Source organism: Lissotriton helveticus, chromosome 6 (assembly GCF_964261635.1).
Source record: "Lissotriton helveticus chromosome 6, aLisHel1.1, whole genome shotgun sequence".
Taxonomy (NCBI): Eukaryota; Metazoa; Chordata; class Amphibia; order Caudata; family Salamandridae; genus Lissotriton; species Lissotriton helveticus.
In genome coordinates, this window is record NC_136067.1 from 1,338,327,077 (window position 1) to 1,338,344,258 (window position 17,182).

The 17,182-nt window shown below is 46.2% G+C and overlaps 1 protein-coding gene across 1 annotated transcript in view; it reads left to right on the plus strand.

Annotated features, from left to right (window-relative positions):
• The window catches only part of CST7 (cystatin F), a 226,901-nt gene that overhangs the window by 181,807 nt on the left and 27,912 nt on the right, over positions 1-17,182 (plus strand). The gene's annotated exons all lie outside the window — the stretch shown is intronic.

Genomic DNA, 17,182 nt, shown 5'->3' on the forward strand with positions numbered 1-17,182 from the left:
AGGACCACACAGCGCAGGGACACCCAAGCCCCAGAGGCCCCCCGAGCCCAGGGTGAACACATCTGCCTGCCGCCGGGCCCCCACGTCCTCCAGCGGCCGCGCCACTCAAGGTATGCCTGCTGAACCCACAGGGCAGCCCTACCCCACTCAACTGTCTTGTCTTGCGGGGGCTGCCCGGGCACTAGCAGAGGCCTTTCTCCTCACCTCCGGGCTGGGCTCAGCGCGGCTCACCAGGAGCTATTCTTCAAGGCAGGCGCACCGCTCCCGGCTCTCTCTTCTTGCTCAGCCGCCACAAAGCTCCGTTCCTCCAGGGGCGCCAAGAGCCGACTCCGTGTGCTGTTCCAGCAATGCCCCGGGTCCCGCGCCTCACGGGTGACAAAGTCCGCCAACCGCCACACCAGTGTCTCCAACGCAGGGGGGCCCGCAGGCAGGCTACCACAGGCCCACCCCCAGCTTCAGGCCCCCGGGTGTTGTAAGGCCGCCTCTGTGCGCCGCTTGCCCGCTGTGTTTCCCGCCTGCAGTGAACGGCCCCCGCCGCTACAAGCAGCCGCTCCGCAAGTCGCCGCACCAGGCAGCGCCAATTCCGCCACGGGCCCCGCAGTCCTCCTGGAGCCCAAGGCAGCACCTGGCAGTCCGGTGCCTCTCTGCCGCAGTGATGGCCACCGGCCGCTACACGGAGCCCTCCACTGTGGGCCGCCCCGTCACCATGGGCCGCCCCAACCGAACACCAGCTGGCTTAGCAAGGTCCGGCTTCGGTCGCACACCGGCACCTCACGCTTTGGGCTCTGGGGGTACCTCCTTAAGGACAAATGCAGGATAATCAGGGGTCCGTGAAGCGGAGCTCTAAGCCGGTATGTCCGCCATGTTGGCCAGCTAGCCACGCCCCCCACGTCGTGGTCAGACACTTTTTACAGGAACTTAATCTATCAATTTTCAACCAATCAGTTTCTTTTGGTGGAATTTTATTCTTCAAGAACGTTACTTGGTCATATTTTCTCATCACTTCTGGACCTGGTGCACCTGTTTTTACAACTCTTGGATATTCTTCTTTTGGCCAATCTATTGTAATTTTACATTCAGTCCATAAATCTGCTGGTACAACTATGTCAAACAATCCATCTAAATCTTCCCACAACAATTTTGATACCTTCACAAACCTATCTACTTGTCTGTACCAGTCTACTGTTTTTTCTCTTAGTCTTGGAAAATCATTTGTAAATTACAATATATCCTGTCTTCTCCTGGTATTTCTCTCACAGGGTATTCTTTTGCTACAACCAGTTCTTTTTCCTTAACAAGGAATGTTACAAGATATTATCACTAGTTTCTTCCTTTTTCTTAGTCCATCTAATTTTCCATTGATCTACATCTCCCCATTTCCTCAGCAATACAATTAATTATTTTATTTGGGTCAACCTCCCTGCTGTGTTCATGTTGTCTATATCCTTCTCACTGAAACCTACTCTGTTCGGTTTTTGCAAAATTTTTACCTTTGCAAATTCTATACCTAATTAATTTGCAAGTTCCTCCAATCTGTCATAAAGATTTTTAGCTCTCCATGTTATACCTTTACTCATAAAAATCAGCTCTTCATCTTGATATGTTCTTAATTTTTCTGTTCAAATTGTTCCTATTATTATTTCTTCCATATCCGTTTTTAGCTTCGCCACATCTAAAACTTTTGATTCTGTGTCTTTTTGCTGTAATGTCTTAATCCAATCATTTAACTCTTCAACTGTTGGTCCTACTGGTTAAATCTAAATCGATCAAGCTCTTCTCCGGAGTTTCAGTTGCTGATTCTGCTCCCGTGGGAATTTCATATACGGGACTCTGATTCATTGTCAAATTAGGTGGTGATGTCCTAACAGTATTCTTGGTTTCATTTAGATCTGGATAAATCTTTTCCCTGACTTTTTGCGTCCTTGAATTTAAAGGAAAAGTTAAGGAATTCTCATCTATTTTCTGATTTTTGAAAACAGGTTTTACAGGACCTATTGTTACAGGTACTGTCACAGCTTCTACATGTTTAGTTAATTCCTGAATTTTCTCTGCTAATATTTTGTTGACCTCTCTAATTCTGATGTACTTGTTTTTTCAGCTTGCATACACTCTGACCTTTCACAAATATGATTTTCTTCTAAATGTCTTTTTGGGGTTTCTAATATATCATTCTCCATTGGTGATGCATTTGGAGTTACCACTGTAGAAGTTGACTGATATGGTGGAGGTCTTCTATTTAGAATGCTTTCCAGCACCTCATCCACTGTATCACTCGCTCCGTATCCACTTCTTTCTGAAACCTGATTATTCCTCTTTTCAGTGAATTTTCGACCTACATTCTCTTCTACTGTTCGCATTGAATACATACCATCCCACATATCCGCATTTCTCCATCTTCTCATCCTAATCTCAGGAGTCGATCCCCATAATCCTCTTATACTGCTTCTACTCTCTCTTACATCTTGAAATCTTTCTTTTTCATACATTTCGTCTTCCCATTCCATTAGAGCCTCAAATTGTGTTGGTCTAGGTCTCGGCTCAAGTCTCATCATTTTCCCTCTTAAATTTCGTAACACTGATGTACTAAATGAACCTGTTTCTGGAAATGACAATATTCCGTCATCTTTAGTGTATTTTGCCCAATTCTCTAACCATATGCAAGTATGATAGCCATATTTTGTCATCATGTATGATGCCGGTGTTTTCGGTGGAGGGCATAATTTCCCCTCTCGTCACTATTTTCGTATCCTTTTTAGATAAATTCTTTATTTTCTTAAACCATGAAGGTTTTTTTCCGTCCTCTTCATAATAGTATTCCATTTTATGAATTCTCTGTCTCAAACGTTTATTTCCTTCCGATCTGTACCGCTATTCTCAATCCCAGCGTGTCTCACACTAACGCACCAATCGGCACAATCTTCGTCACACAGTTTCTGACCTATCCCAGCGCATCTTCACACTAACGCACTAATTAGAACTTCAGATGTCACAGTCACGTGGACCAATCCCAGCGCGACTCTTGTCACGTCAGCTTCTACTCCTGTTTCTGCTGACCCCTCCTTTACAAAATTTATCGGCACAATATATTTATATTTTATACAACTGAAATCAGTTAGTTACGACACAAAGCATTTCCATAGTCTGTTTCACTAAAACCAAAGAGATAGTTTGTCCAAACTCACAAGAATTCTGTATTTCCAGTAGACAGCACTTACCTCTTCTCTATCACAGAATTTCAGTTTTGCCAATAAAGTAGCACTGCCCTCTACCTTACCTTTTTTTCAAGCTTAGAGGAAAACCTATTACTCTCCCAGGGATCATTTTTAGTCGGAGTACATAATTGATTTGTGTGCTTAAGCTTGAAATTTCACAGGTTGGCTTCACTATACATTCACCTCTTTCACACTGAAAAGTCCCTAACGATAACACACGACAATGTTACTCCCTTGAAATCAGACCATGTAGAGTGCGACTTCTCTTGACACACATTCCTCTGCCTGCAGACAGTGACCAACTTCCTACCTCCCAGTAGTTTCAAAATTCTGACTATATATAACATAATACAGAGTCAACATGTAGTGTTAAAACACAAAACATCAATACTTTCCAAACTAATCTATAGAAACCAGACCCCTGCAACCAAGAAATCTGATCCAGCGCGGATCTCCAACAACCCTCAATACTCATTTCACTTAACTCGGGTGCAATTATTTCTTACTCATTGGTGGGGCCCATAACATCGAGACAGACAGACAGACGGAGACACAGACACCCCTACACACACACACCCCTACACACACACACACACACACACACACACACCCCTACACACACACACACACACCCCCCTACACACACACACACACCCCTACACACACACACACACACCCCTCCCTACACACACACACACACACACACACACCCCTACACACACACACACACACACCTTTACACACACACATACCCCCCCCCCCCACACACACACACACACACACACACACCTCCCTCCCCCTTACACTTGAATCAGTGACCAAGAAGGCGAGCTGCTGGTTAGCGGGGTACCTATGATTTATGCTTTATACATTTATATACATTTTTATAGTACTCAACTTATGTAAAAAAGTTAACTGGAAAACTTAAGTTCAAGGTACTCCACTATTTGGTCAATGGATCACCTAATAGAAATTAGTTGATGGAGACTAAGACCAGCTTAATCATAGTAATCCTGTAACCTTAGCAATTTTATACTGTCATTTAGGAAATGACTTTTAAAGATTTATTTAGACAAGCAATGTTAAAGCAATTTTTTTCCTGCATGTTAAAGAAATTGAACGTTTAGAAAATACATTACCAATCTGTGCTAAGAAAAATAACAGAGTTGCACAGGTTCCTAATCTGCCTCTCTATTTCTCCTCAATGCCTCCCTACCAAATTAAAAATTCTGCACCAATCATTCTTCTTTGCTTCATAAAAGTTAAAGTTCAAAAAATGTCCGTCTCTAGCACCATAAAATAGTTCAAACCGACAGCATGTCGTGGTGCAAAATCCGTGGAGCAAGCTTTTTTCACCCTTTCGAAGAAGGTCTTTTATACCCTTTTTCTCTAACTATCTAATTTAAAACTGAATTTTTTAGGGTCCACAGTTCATTCTGATTGGTCCATTAGAAGAGTAGTGATGATCACCTCATTCATCTTTGCCTAAACCAGTCTGTGTTTTTGCGAAGTCATCTTCAACATTTTCTCATGGCATTCATCTCCGATTTATGCTTGTCATTCTCTTTTTTGTTACACGATTTGTTATAACTTGTTCCTTTCCCACAGTTTTAGATGCAGACATCCTTTGGCACACTTCCGTGCCCCAGGCCAAGCTGACCTTGCTATTGTTTACGTTGCGTACCAGCCATTCTGCTTACTCGGCTTTTCACTGACGTGCATGCGTGGAGGCTTTTTCTTTCAAAAATGATGTCAACGTTTCAATCACCAGCCATTTTTCAACACATAGGCTGCATAGGCCTCAATGAGAACTAATGTGAAAACAAACACAACAGAAGTTAGATTTAGAATTATAGCCCTTCTGTTTACCTCCCACCATTCTAATATTCCCAGTTCGTTGTTACCTAGCATCAAGCAACACAAATAGCATTCTTTTACTTACCAAGTGAATTTTTCTTTGCCACAACATATACTCACCCTCTAATGAAGCGTAAACATAGATGTTTATTTGCGTATTATAGCACTATATTTAATTTCATAGCACTATATTAATATGACTCGTTCACAATTGTTGTTATATTTTTTTTGCAAATGCCCATTAGTTTCCCACATGTAACTTACAATGTCGAAGTGCGTTTTATTGATTAATTTTCCATGCATTACACAGTTATTGTTATACGAAATTAATTTCACAAGGTGTACACAAAAATGTTTGTCTCTCCCCTGCTCCATCAGCCTCCCCAGGCCAGACACGCTTGCGGCTCCTGACAGGAGTCCAAGCCTTATGTGGGGGGTCTCGTCAGATGTCCTGCTGGGTGATCCCGATCTTGTTGTCGCTCTGTTGCTAGGGGGCGCTGTAGCCGGACAGGTTACGGCTCTGCCTTCTCAGTCGCTGATGTTCAATGAAAGGAATCTGCCCAAGATTAACGATCATGATCCTTTTCACCTTGTAGCTTCCTTAGCTCCAGGCAATCGTTTCAATCATTGCGCCTCAGGTCGGCGGCGGTGATCCTCACTCACAGCTTCAGTTACGATGATGGCTCTGGCCACAACCAGCAAAACAGCAGCGTGGATGATGTTTCATGCTGCGGGGGCAATGCGATCCTGGGGCACCTCGTAAACAGTACCACTGACCACACGGCTGTCTCAGGCGTGCAAGAGTACTACGCAGACAGCATCGCTGAGACACAGTCCTCAATTCCAAGTACCCCGTTAGCACAGTGCCGCTCGGGCCGGCGACGGTGATCTGTACTCGTAGCCTCGGTTACGATGACGGCTCGGGCTACAACCAACAATACAGCAGCGTGGACGATGTTTCACGCTGCACGGGCAATGTGATCACTGGCACCTCGTGAACAGTACCACGGAACACACAGCAGTCGCAGGCGTGCAAGAGCACCACGCACACAGCGTTGTTGAGACATGGGTCTTAGTTTTAAACAGTCCTTTGGCACGTTGTGGCTTGGGCTGGCGGCGGTGATCTTACTCACAGCCTCCGGTACGATGATGGCTTGGGCCACAACAGCAAGGCAGCAGTGTGGACAATGTTTCAAGCTGCAGGGGCAATGGAATCATGGGCACCTCATAAATAGTACCACAGACCACACGGCATTCTCAGGAGTGCAAGAGCACCACGCACACAGCTTTGCTGAGACTCAGTTGGAAACATTTGTGTTCCTGAGTTTCCATAACAGGGGACCAGCTCTCCTCAGGCCCTTGGAGACCCGCTACTTCACGACACAGCACACAGCAAAGTCCTCACACGCAGGGGGACACAGCACACAGCAAAGTCCCTTGTCCTCTCCTTAGTCAAACCAGCAAACCGCAGGCCAGCCCCAGAACACACAGCAAGGGCAGTTCTTTTCTTCAGTCTCTTCAGCTATTCTTCCTTGGCAGAGGTTCCTCTTGATCACAAGGTAGCTTCAATCCTTTTTCAGTAGGGATTGCAATCTTGGGTTCAGGGGTTTCAGCTCTTACATTTATATCCCTGAATGCCTTTAAAGTTTTTGTGTTCAGGGGCTCTGAGCCCAGTCCAAACCAGTTCTGGGTGCCTTCCTGCCAGGGCACACCTTCCTTTGATAGTGGGGGTCTGGGGCCCAGACGCTCAGCAGGAGGTGGAGCCATCCTGTTGTGGTAGCAACACAGCCCTCTTCATATCCAGGGGACTACTCCTCCCCCCTACATCAAATGCAGGCCCAGGCTGTTGCTGTCTCACCTTCTCCTCCCTGGGGTCAGGACACTTTCCAGACCCTGTCACATCTAAACCCAGGCAGGCAATATACAACCAGGCAAAGGCACACAAGATGGTTCAAGACAAAAAAACGGCCACTTTTAAAAACATGGTTTCTAAGCACACAATTTAAAAAACCATCCACACAAAAAGATGTGTTATTACATTCTGAGTTCAGGCACACTAAACTCCAACTGTCAATCTTATGCCTATGGGAAGATATGCAGGAACCATGGGACACAGCATTCCCCATTCTGTCCTATGGTGCACTTGCCAAGACAACAAGGCAGTTAACAAACTGTGCGCAGGCACTGCAGTGGCAGGCCTGAGATCTCTCTTTAGGACTCCTTGTGTGGGTGGCACAATAAGTGCTGCAGGCCCACTAGTAGCATTTGCATTACCAGCCCTGGCACACAGTGCACTTTACTAGGAACTTTACTAGTACGGCAAACATACCAATTATGGACAACCAATTACCATAATACTTTATACAGGGAGCACTAGCACTTTGACACTGATCAGCAGTGGCAAAGTGTCCAAAGCATCTAAACCAGTAAGACGAAATCCATCACGGCATCAAAAATAGAGGTGGTAGAGGCAAAAAGTCAGGGGTAACCATGCCAAGAAATGCCAGGTCTAACACTTATAAAGTCCTGTAATGGGTTCCATGCATGTGGTAAATGTGCCTCCAAATTGATTGCATTAATTGGTCTCGCAATCTGCTGGAAAGGGCGTGGAATGAGCAGAGGATACATACTCCACATCTGGCTTCATGTGTGATGTCATCTAGTCAAGATAGTGATTCTCTTTAATTATACACCAGGATATTGACTCATTAAATTGGTTGTAAACTTTCTGAGGCAATGCAGGCTTTTCTTGTTGTTGCAGAAACAGCTATTTAAATGAAGCTTTAATATCCACAAAATTGAGAACCTAGACTGGAGTAGAAACCGCAGTGAAAACAAAGTAATCATCTGGAGCCCATTAACAATTCACACTTGGAACGTTGTCTCACATTCGTTGTAGGGAGTAAATATCGAACATACACAAGTCACCTCATACAGTCAGATTTTTAAAATACTTTCAAGATATAATTGATATAGCATTTCCACATGGTGATGATGATCTCACTAAAGCAATTGAGATCAGGATAAATGTACTTTTTTCCAAATTTGGAAGGAAACGGTTTGCTAGGTTTGGTGAAAGGTTAGCACTCATGAAAGTGGCCTTGATGTGTTACAAAAAAGGTCACCAAGAAATACAAAGTACTTTTTGGTCAGGGCAGTCTCTACCAATATCAGTATGAAATCAGTTCACGCACATCAGATTGAATTAAAGAAGTCCTTTATGAAGGCATCAATTTACTTGCATCATGGTGTTAGTGCTTATCAACAACCAACAACAATTGGATGACCAGATGGTTCAACCAGGTTCCTATCCACCTTGGGCGGGCTGTATATTGCTGGTGTTTTTGGCCATTTGTTTTTGAGAGAGTCAAACAAATTCATTTTTACTTGGAGACCTTCATCTTGGAATTCTCGTTGATTCTACAGTCCACACAGATTATGTTCTTGAGAGCAGGTATCGGTCCAACGTATGTAATGTAAGAAGTTGGGCAATTGATGTTTTAGTTCAGCATTATATTTTTAAGTCGCTTGTAAAACAATGCCCCCTCCCCAGGATTAAGAAGGACTTATCTTAATTTGATCACAGCTTTATAAAGACAATTGATCAAATGTTACCAGCTTTGGAGGGGTGGTATGTGCCATTGTAGAGATTTGGAATGTGTTCTTAACACTGTGACATCCAAGTTACTCTGGTAAGGATGAACATTAAAACAAACGTGCAATGTATTTTTCTAAAGAAACCAAAAAGAAAAAATCTGATATTATGAAATAGTCATTTGGCTAAAAGAAAATCAATCTAAGTATAAAACGGAAGGTTGTTAAAGAGTTTTGATTGGGTTTTGTCAGTTATATTTTGTAGAACTGGTGTCTAGGCTGTTATTCCTGTGTTGGGCAGGACTTGACTCTTTGTCTCTACATTGACCTTCATTGCCTTTACTCTGCCCAAACAAAATTGGCTTCTCTCATTTGTGTCATTACTCGAGTGTGAGGTATACAATGTATTCAGAGACCGAATCACCTGAGGATTCTGAAAAAAGGTAACCGCTCTTTGTTAATTGTACATACTCCAATTATTTCTATACTCTCCTTGCTGGTACAGACTTTGCACCTGTGGTTGTTGAGTATAGTAAGAGTGTCCTCTCCTGATGATGACACACAGATTCATCCACCAGGGTCGAAAAGATTATCGACACAAACCAGTGCACTTTTGTGTCATAATATATTAATTGATCATAACTTCATTACTCCATTTCTTGATTATTTGTTCGCATAAGTTAATCTTGCATTAATTTCCTTGTAGACTCTTCACTGCATAGTAATTAACCTTCATGTTATCTCAACGCATTAGAAATGGGTTGAATTATATAATGTAAACGATTGTTTCAAAAACTGGTCGCTGTACGTTTTTAGGACTATCTATTGAAAAGTTAAGCACATTTTTGTCTTTGACTCTGCAATAGCCAGAGTATGGGTTGACGTGAATGAAATAATGAAAACATTTAACACAGATAGTTCATGAAGTATCCTGAGTCACAAAAAGGTTTTTTGTTAGAAATATTTTGGTTGAACCATTGTTTTCCTCTTATAATTCAGGATGGGGAAAAGCAGAGCAAGGAGTGACTATAAGAGTGAACCTATAGAGATAAGGAAAATAGAACCAATACATTTGCACTGTATGTAAATTGTTTTGACATTTGGGAATCCTTGATGATCATCAGATAACCCAACTCGTAAACCTTAATGCATTTAGGGATAGCTAACCTTTGCCACTTACAGAGACCCTTGGACACTGGAATAGGCATCTGTTACTACCTTCAAAAGTAGGCTTAGATGATGTGGAAATAGAATGCCCCATGCCACAGCTAGCACATAACATTCAGACTGACTACAAATATCAAGGTTTCACCACCACTGCCACTAATACCACACCACGAATACCACTAAAACCACCACTATCAAACTTTGGCAAAACCAAATATGTTTGACTTTATTGTGCTAATACATGGAAATGTCATTTCTGCATACATGCCTTTTCATTGTTTGTCACAATAAACCTAGACCTGTTGGCTTTACCAATACATGTTAACATTTAATGATCATCTTAAGTCTTTGTGTTAAAAAAGTGTTATTATTAGCAATGCTATGCCTCATGCTTAACATAACCCCATTTCCTGCCAAAATTCCATCTACTCAAGCTCATCAGGCTGTCATCTTATCAACCTAGTCTGTGTGCCTCAATCACCACCCCAGTTCTGAATGAGTGTACCAATCTCCCAGCCACACATTTCCTAAGTGTCCCATACACCTTTCTATCCATCACCCGCCAACATCCCCATAATGACTCGTCCTCTCACTTCCATGTAGTACCTTTAAAGCCCCCCTGGAAAAATCCCTGCCCTAACTAAACAAACACAAAAATTGGCGTGATACTGTGAGAAGTTGGCCTGGCATATGCTGACCACTAATTAAAGTGGGCACCTTGCACCAGTCCAAACAACCCTTATTGATGATTAGGTCAAAGACAACCTTTAAAGAAAGCTATCCTAGTGGTAGCTGTGGAGAGCAGCCTTCAGGCTAAGTCTCAAAGGAATGTAAAGCAGTTTGTTTTACCAGATTAGAACCTTCTGAATAACCAAATGAAATGAGAACCACACAAGAGATATATAAAATATATGTATTTATTACTAAACACTCCCTCCTAACCTCTATACGAGATTAGAGCACAAGGCACACAATTATTAATCAACAGAAGGGGGCGTGGCTACGGCGTGACAGGGAATGGCTGCCTCGTAAGGGAGCTCCGTGAGCCGGAATATCATACCGGGCAAATACCATCCTTGCACCCCCGATTGTGGCTCGAAATCGCTCCTGTGGGGCCGAGGGGAGCTCTAGAACAACTTGTTGCCTGAAGGAGGAGCTGAGCGCCGCGTTTTAACCCTAAATCTCTCGGAACAACCTGCCGAGTGGAGCGAGACAAGATGGCGGCTTCGCGTCCAGCGCAGTGAGAGCGACTGGAGGCTGCGGCGAGACTTGGCTGAGTGGAGTGCGGCGCCGGAGGGCGCGAGCGGTGCTGTCTTGCTGCCCAGAGGAGACTGCCGATACGCCGACACGGAGGGGCGACCCTGTGCGTGCTGCTCCGGCTGGAGAGTGCCCTCTGACGACACCCGGTCCAGGGCTCCTGTGGAGGTGGCGGCAGCTGGCTGGTGAAACGGATGACCGGGAGACCTCTGCCCTGGCCGTCAATGCTGAGGAGCGGAGGAGCAGCGAAGAGAAGCGATCGCCGGTGAGTGAGGGCTCTGTGAGAGGTTGGGCCTGCTGGGGCTGGCTGGGCAGGACTTGCTGGGCGCACGAGGAACGGCTGTGACCTGCGGGGCTTGTGCGGCGTGTCCTGGGTGGGCTGGGGCCGAAGCGGAGCCACTCGCGGTGCCCTGCTGGTCTCCGCGCTGTCTGGGGCTTCTGTGGGACACTGCTCACGGGCTGACACACGACGCCCCCAGAACCACGATAGCCTGGAGGCGAGTGGGTGGCTAGAGCGGGTGCCCAGTGGGGGTCGCGGACGGCGGGGGGACCGGGGGAGGCACGGCACACACCACTGGCTTGACCGCAAGAAAGGGGCCTAACAACGTCAGGGGGTCTGTGGACTCGGAGACCGTCGGCTGACTAGAGCGGAGAGGGCAGAGGGGAAGCCCTCCTGGCCCTGCGGCTGAGGGGTGGTGCGGACGGCCGCCGGATACACGTAGCTGCTGAGTGAGACACTGTGCTGCTTGGGGCCCCTCGCTGACACGGCCACTGGCAATTACCTCGATCGCACTAGCTGGGACAATGGGCAAGACTGAACCGAGGCAGGCCAAGCTGGCATTTGAAGCTAAGCGACAGACAAGGCTCACGGAGGACACGCAAGGGCAGAGCGTTACCGTGGGGCCACTTCTGCGCAGGATGGTGCCGATGACGACACTCGCACTATCCTAATCGAATTGCGCGCAGGGATGAAGACCATCGATGGTAAAATAGATAAAGATTATTTTTTTTTTGCGACTTTCTTTCCACTTGGGATACGACTTATTATCTGAAAGGGCGGCCAAGACCTATGGCGGGACCCTCCTCAAGTTATTAAGCTTTTGGGATTACACCAGTTATTCCGCTATAGAGAGAACAGAAACACCCTTAATCACTAATTGAGTGACTGGCTGTTTTATGATCTATATTTGGAAATAGTCTACTTCAAAACAAATTGTAACAATATTAGGAGGAGCCTAACACAGCGGATTTGTTCTCTCACTTCAATAGCCCTGACGAAGTTCAGTGTGAACGAAACGCGTTGGCGGAGGAGTCTGTTTTTATGAGAACTAATTAAATAAAGGAAATTTGGGAATAAGATTTGGAACTTTCGAGTACTCCTTTTGGTGCACCGTCCCTACTAATATGAACTTTGGGATCTGCTTTGCAAGAGAGTAGCTGTGCGGCATACTCTGGACGTTTTGTGCACAGCCTTTGGACTTTGACTTCATACTTTGGAATACTATGTGCATAACTGAAGTCAGCCGCTTTTTCTTTCTAAATTGAACATCGATGGTAAAATAGATGCCTTGGCGACAGGATTGGATGTTGTGAGACAGAAGGTGGACAAGCATGAAAAGCGCCTTGACATCTTGGAAAACAGAGTATCGGACGATCAGGACTCGCAGGCTGAGGCACGCACGCAACTTCTACAAATGGAAAAGATCCTAGAGGTAATAAGCGCGAAAAACGGAGATTTAGAAGCGCGATCTAGGCGTAATAACGTGCGTATCCTTGGCCTTTCGGAGACAACACCAATCTCCAAGATGGAGCCTTTCATCGATGGAATGCTTCGTGAACTGTTCGGGCCTGCCCTGTCCAGTGTGATGATTGTGGAAAGAGCTCACAGGTCGTTGGGGCCCAGACCGAAGCCTGGTGCGCCGCCGCGACCGATCATTGCCAGGATTCTTAACTACGCTGACCGCGACTCGATCCTTCGCGAAGCCAGGGGGAAGGCGCCAGTGCAATATAAAGGCGACACCTTATCCTTTTTCCCTGATTATACCCCGGCGGTCCAATCCGCGAGGCGCGAGTTTGTCCCTGTGAAAAAACTACTCCGGGAGGCGGTGGTACCCTACGCCATGCTATACCCCACGAAACTGAAGGTGACTCATGAGGAACAAACTCATTTCTTCATTGATGCAAAATCGGCATTGAAATTCACGAAACACATTTGCAAAGGCAGACCATGTGAGCAACGGCCGTCACCGAAGCGGCAGGAGTCGGGCCTGGAGGATGCGGATTGAGTTACTGCTCCATACATTGTTGGACCTTTCCCTCACATTTGTAGCACTGGACGTTTTTCTAAGTAGCTGATTGCTCTGTAAGATGGTGGTTAATAGTTGTCAATGGGAGGTAGGGGACGGGGCGCTGATATACACCTGTAGCTCTCCCTGGTGATCGAGAGGGGGCTCTGTACTCTCACTGTGTGACTCACACTGGAGCCTCAGGGGCACGAACATGGGACCAATTTCGGCAACCGCACTTCGGTGCGGGTATGCGCAGCTTGTCTTCTTCCCCCAACGGGTATTACCCACATAGTTGTAGCTCGGGGCAGGGTGGGGGAGGGGCTGGTCTCGACCTGATTGGGAGGTTGCAGTGGGTGGTGGGTGGAGGGGGGGGGATGGTTTGCTGAAGTTGTTGTTTGTTTTCATTTTTTTTCCGCGTGATCGATCCACAGTGCTCAGAATGGTGTTTGTGGCGCATGCCGCTTCGACTGCTCAGGTCTCGGGGGGGGGGGGGGGGTACGCTTGGGTTATCTTTCTGCCGCCATCAGGCACAATTGTCCTTTTTCCTACACGATGTCTGCTGACTGCGCCCTATTGACTTGGAATGTGCGAGGTCTCAACTGCCCTAAGAAGGGACGCGAGGTGGCGGCCTACTTGACCAGGCATAACATACAGGTGGCTCTCTTACAGGAGACGCATTTGGCCTAGAGTACGATCTGTGGGGCACTGGGCAGGTGGGCGGGCTTCCAATTTGCTGCATCTTATTCCTCGTATGCGCGAGGGGTGCTGTTTCTGGTGAGAAGGGGGACTGACTTTCAGATGCTACACACGTATGCTGATGATGAGGGCAGATGTGCGATGGTATGCGGGAAGCTCTATGGCACGCTTCTGGTGTTTGTGAACATGTATGGCCCTATAGTGGATGACCCGATGTGTGTGACCCGGATGTGTGCACAGCTACGTAAATGGCCCAAGGCACCAATAGTCTGGGGCGGCGACTTAAATACATACCTAAATGCGCAGCTAGACCAATCCAATCTGGAAACGCATCGCACCCCCAGAGTTGCCTCGAGCATACTGCGAGTCATGATGGAGTTTGGTCTGCAAGATGTGTGGAGAGTGAGGAATCCGGACAGACAAGAGGGCACGCACGCAACGCCCATGCACAGCAGCTGGTCGAGACTGGACTACTCGTTAGTGGGGGAGGAGCTACTAGAGTGGGTGAGTGGGGTGGCGACACTGGCCCGCACGCTGTCGGATCATAATCTGGTGCGGCTGCTCTTGAGGAACCCAGCTGGAGTGCGTCGCCCTTTTACTTGGAGGCTGCGAGCTGAGGCACTTCTGGACCCACTATATGATAAAACAGTGCATGACGCCATAGTACAATATTTCGCGCTAAACCGCTTGCACGCTACCGCGTTTTCCCGCTGTACGCGGGAAATTCAAAAATGGCTTGTTTATGACAAATTTTTTCCATGATGTAGGGATGCACACCTCTTTATCAGCTCATTATGTTCCTCATTTTTTAAGTCCTCCTTCGTTGATTTGCGTGCAGACAGGTAATAGGCATGCCCAACTGCCATAAGTTAGTCGTGAACTTTATGTAGGATGGGACTCCAGAGCCCCAAGACCTCTCGCACAGCTTCATGCCGCCTCTGGCGTGCATGTTTATTTCCCAAATTTTTCTTTTTGAATTCTTTCTCCAACATTTCATCTGTACTTTATAATCTTCTTTAAACACATATTTCTCTGTTTTACTCAAATCCACATCAGAAGTATACTGCCAATTTTCAATTTTCTAATATTCAACCAGTGCCAATCCAGGCCTCTTGAAAGAATATGAATGATGCAAACGTTCATCTCAAGCAGTCTTTTATTTTGTTTAAAAACCCAATGCATTTCGGGCGATTTGCCCTTCTTCGGGGGTTACTGCAATTATAATAAACATCAGAATTAATGCTGTACATATTAAAATGTGTCGTCAGCAACATGATTTCGTTAATATATCATTTCTGTTTAAAAAGAGAAAACATTTTGTTTGTATACATCGCAGCATACTCTGTTTTAACTCTACCACGCATCAATCTTTCCCACCCTGGTCGTAACCCAACAAGCCTCCAACAGCCCGTCATACCCCACTAAAGTTATCAGCTGGTAAAGAAACCTCCCCCTTATTTTATGTATGTTCTTGCTACATTCCTCCGTTCTATGCTGCAAATACATCAAGGCCGTTTCTACCTTTAACCTCTTCAAATCTAAAAGACATTATTACTGCTTCAAAATGCTCGTGTTGCTGTATCCTTCCCACCCTGCTGCAATAACGTGTCTGCCTGGCGATATTCCAAAGCCTCCCAAAGTATTCCCAAGTGAAACGTATCTTACATCCCACTCATCAACATACCTGCTATGTTTCGTTTAAAAACCTTCCGTCCTCATCCTCTTCCTCAACCAGGTAACAACTCCTTTTCCCTCCCGTGCTCTTAAATACCTCCACCTGTGAACCCATAGACGTTCACCACAGGCTACAATCCCAGAATTCCCGCCCACTGCGTGTCCCATTTGTCAAGTAAACTACATTACCCGACAGTCACATCGTTACTGTGATATGCAATGTTCATTCGAAAAAACGAAACCCCGTTGCTGAACTTTTCTGAGTTTATTTGATTTGAGTAAAACAGAGAAATATGTGTTTAAATAAGATTATAAAGTACAGATGAAATGTTGGAGAAAGAATTCAAAAAGAAAAATTTGGGAAATAAACATGCACGCCAGAGGCGGCATGAAGCTGTGCGAGAGGTCTTGGGGCTCTGGAGTCCCATCCTACATAAAGTTTTGTTTATGACAAAGCCAGTTCGTCATCCGCGCAGCTCAGGTAACGCTGATGACGAACTGGCTTTGTCATCAGCGCCGAAGGGGTTAATAAGGGCACGGTGGAGCATGCAGCGACACTATGGGAGGCCTTTAAGGTCACCATCAGGGGGACTTTTATAGGCACTACGGCGGGTATTCTCCGGGATATACGGTCACGGCTACAGAGCCTGGAGTCTGATCTAGGCGCCCTAGAGCGAGAATACGCTCAGCGGCCAGACCTAGCCACGCTGGCTAAAATCACGGAATTGATTGCGGAATATAATGAGGAGGCGGAGATCAAGTATATATCGCGCAGGCATGTCGCTAGACGTTATGGCGAGGCGGGCCGACCGGGTAGAACGCTTGCGTCCAAGATCAAAGCGCGATTGGAGCGGCACCGGGTTGATCGGATAGTGGATGACATAGGCAGGGCGCATTACACCCCAGAGTCTATAACGGAACAATTCCGTTGCTTTTATTCGGATCTTTATGGCGAACGCACTACGCCGTCTAATGAGGACCTAGATGAGTATCTCAATTGCATAGCGTGTGTCTGGCTGTCAGACGCGCAACGCCAATACCTGTGTCTCCCTGTCGACGAGCAGGATGTAAAGCAGGCAATAGCGGCGCTGGCCAATGGGAAGGCGCCGGGCCCAGACGGTCTCCCGGTCGAGTTTTATAAGAAGTACGCTGATCTACTTGCGCCGCACCTTCTGGAAGTTTACGCAGAGGCGCAAGAGGTAGGGAGGCTCCCTCCATCCCTTCGAGAGGCGCTCATCGTCACACTGCTCAAAAAGGACAAACCTCCGGAGCGATGTGAATCCTATCGTCCGTTGTCCCTAATCAACATTGACGCAAAGATCCTGGCGAAAATTATAGCCACCAAACTGCAGCCCCTAATGCATGGTTTGGTTTTACCGGATCAATCGGGCTTTATATCTGAGCGGTCCACATCGCACAATTTGCGTACACTCTTCT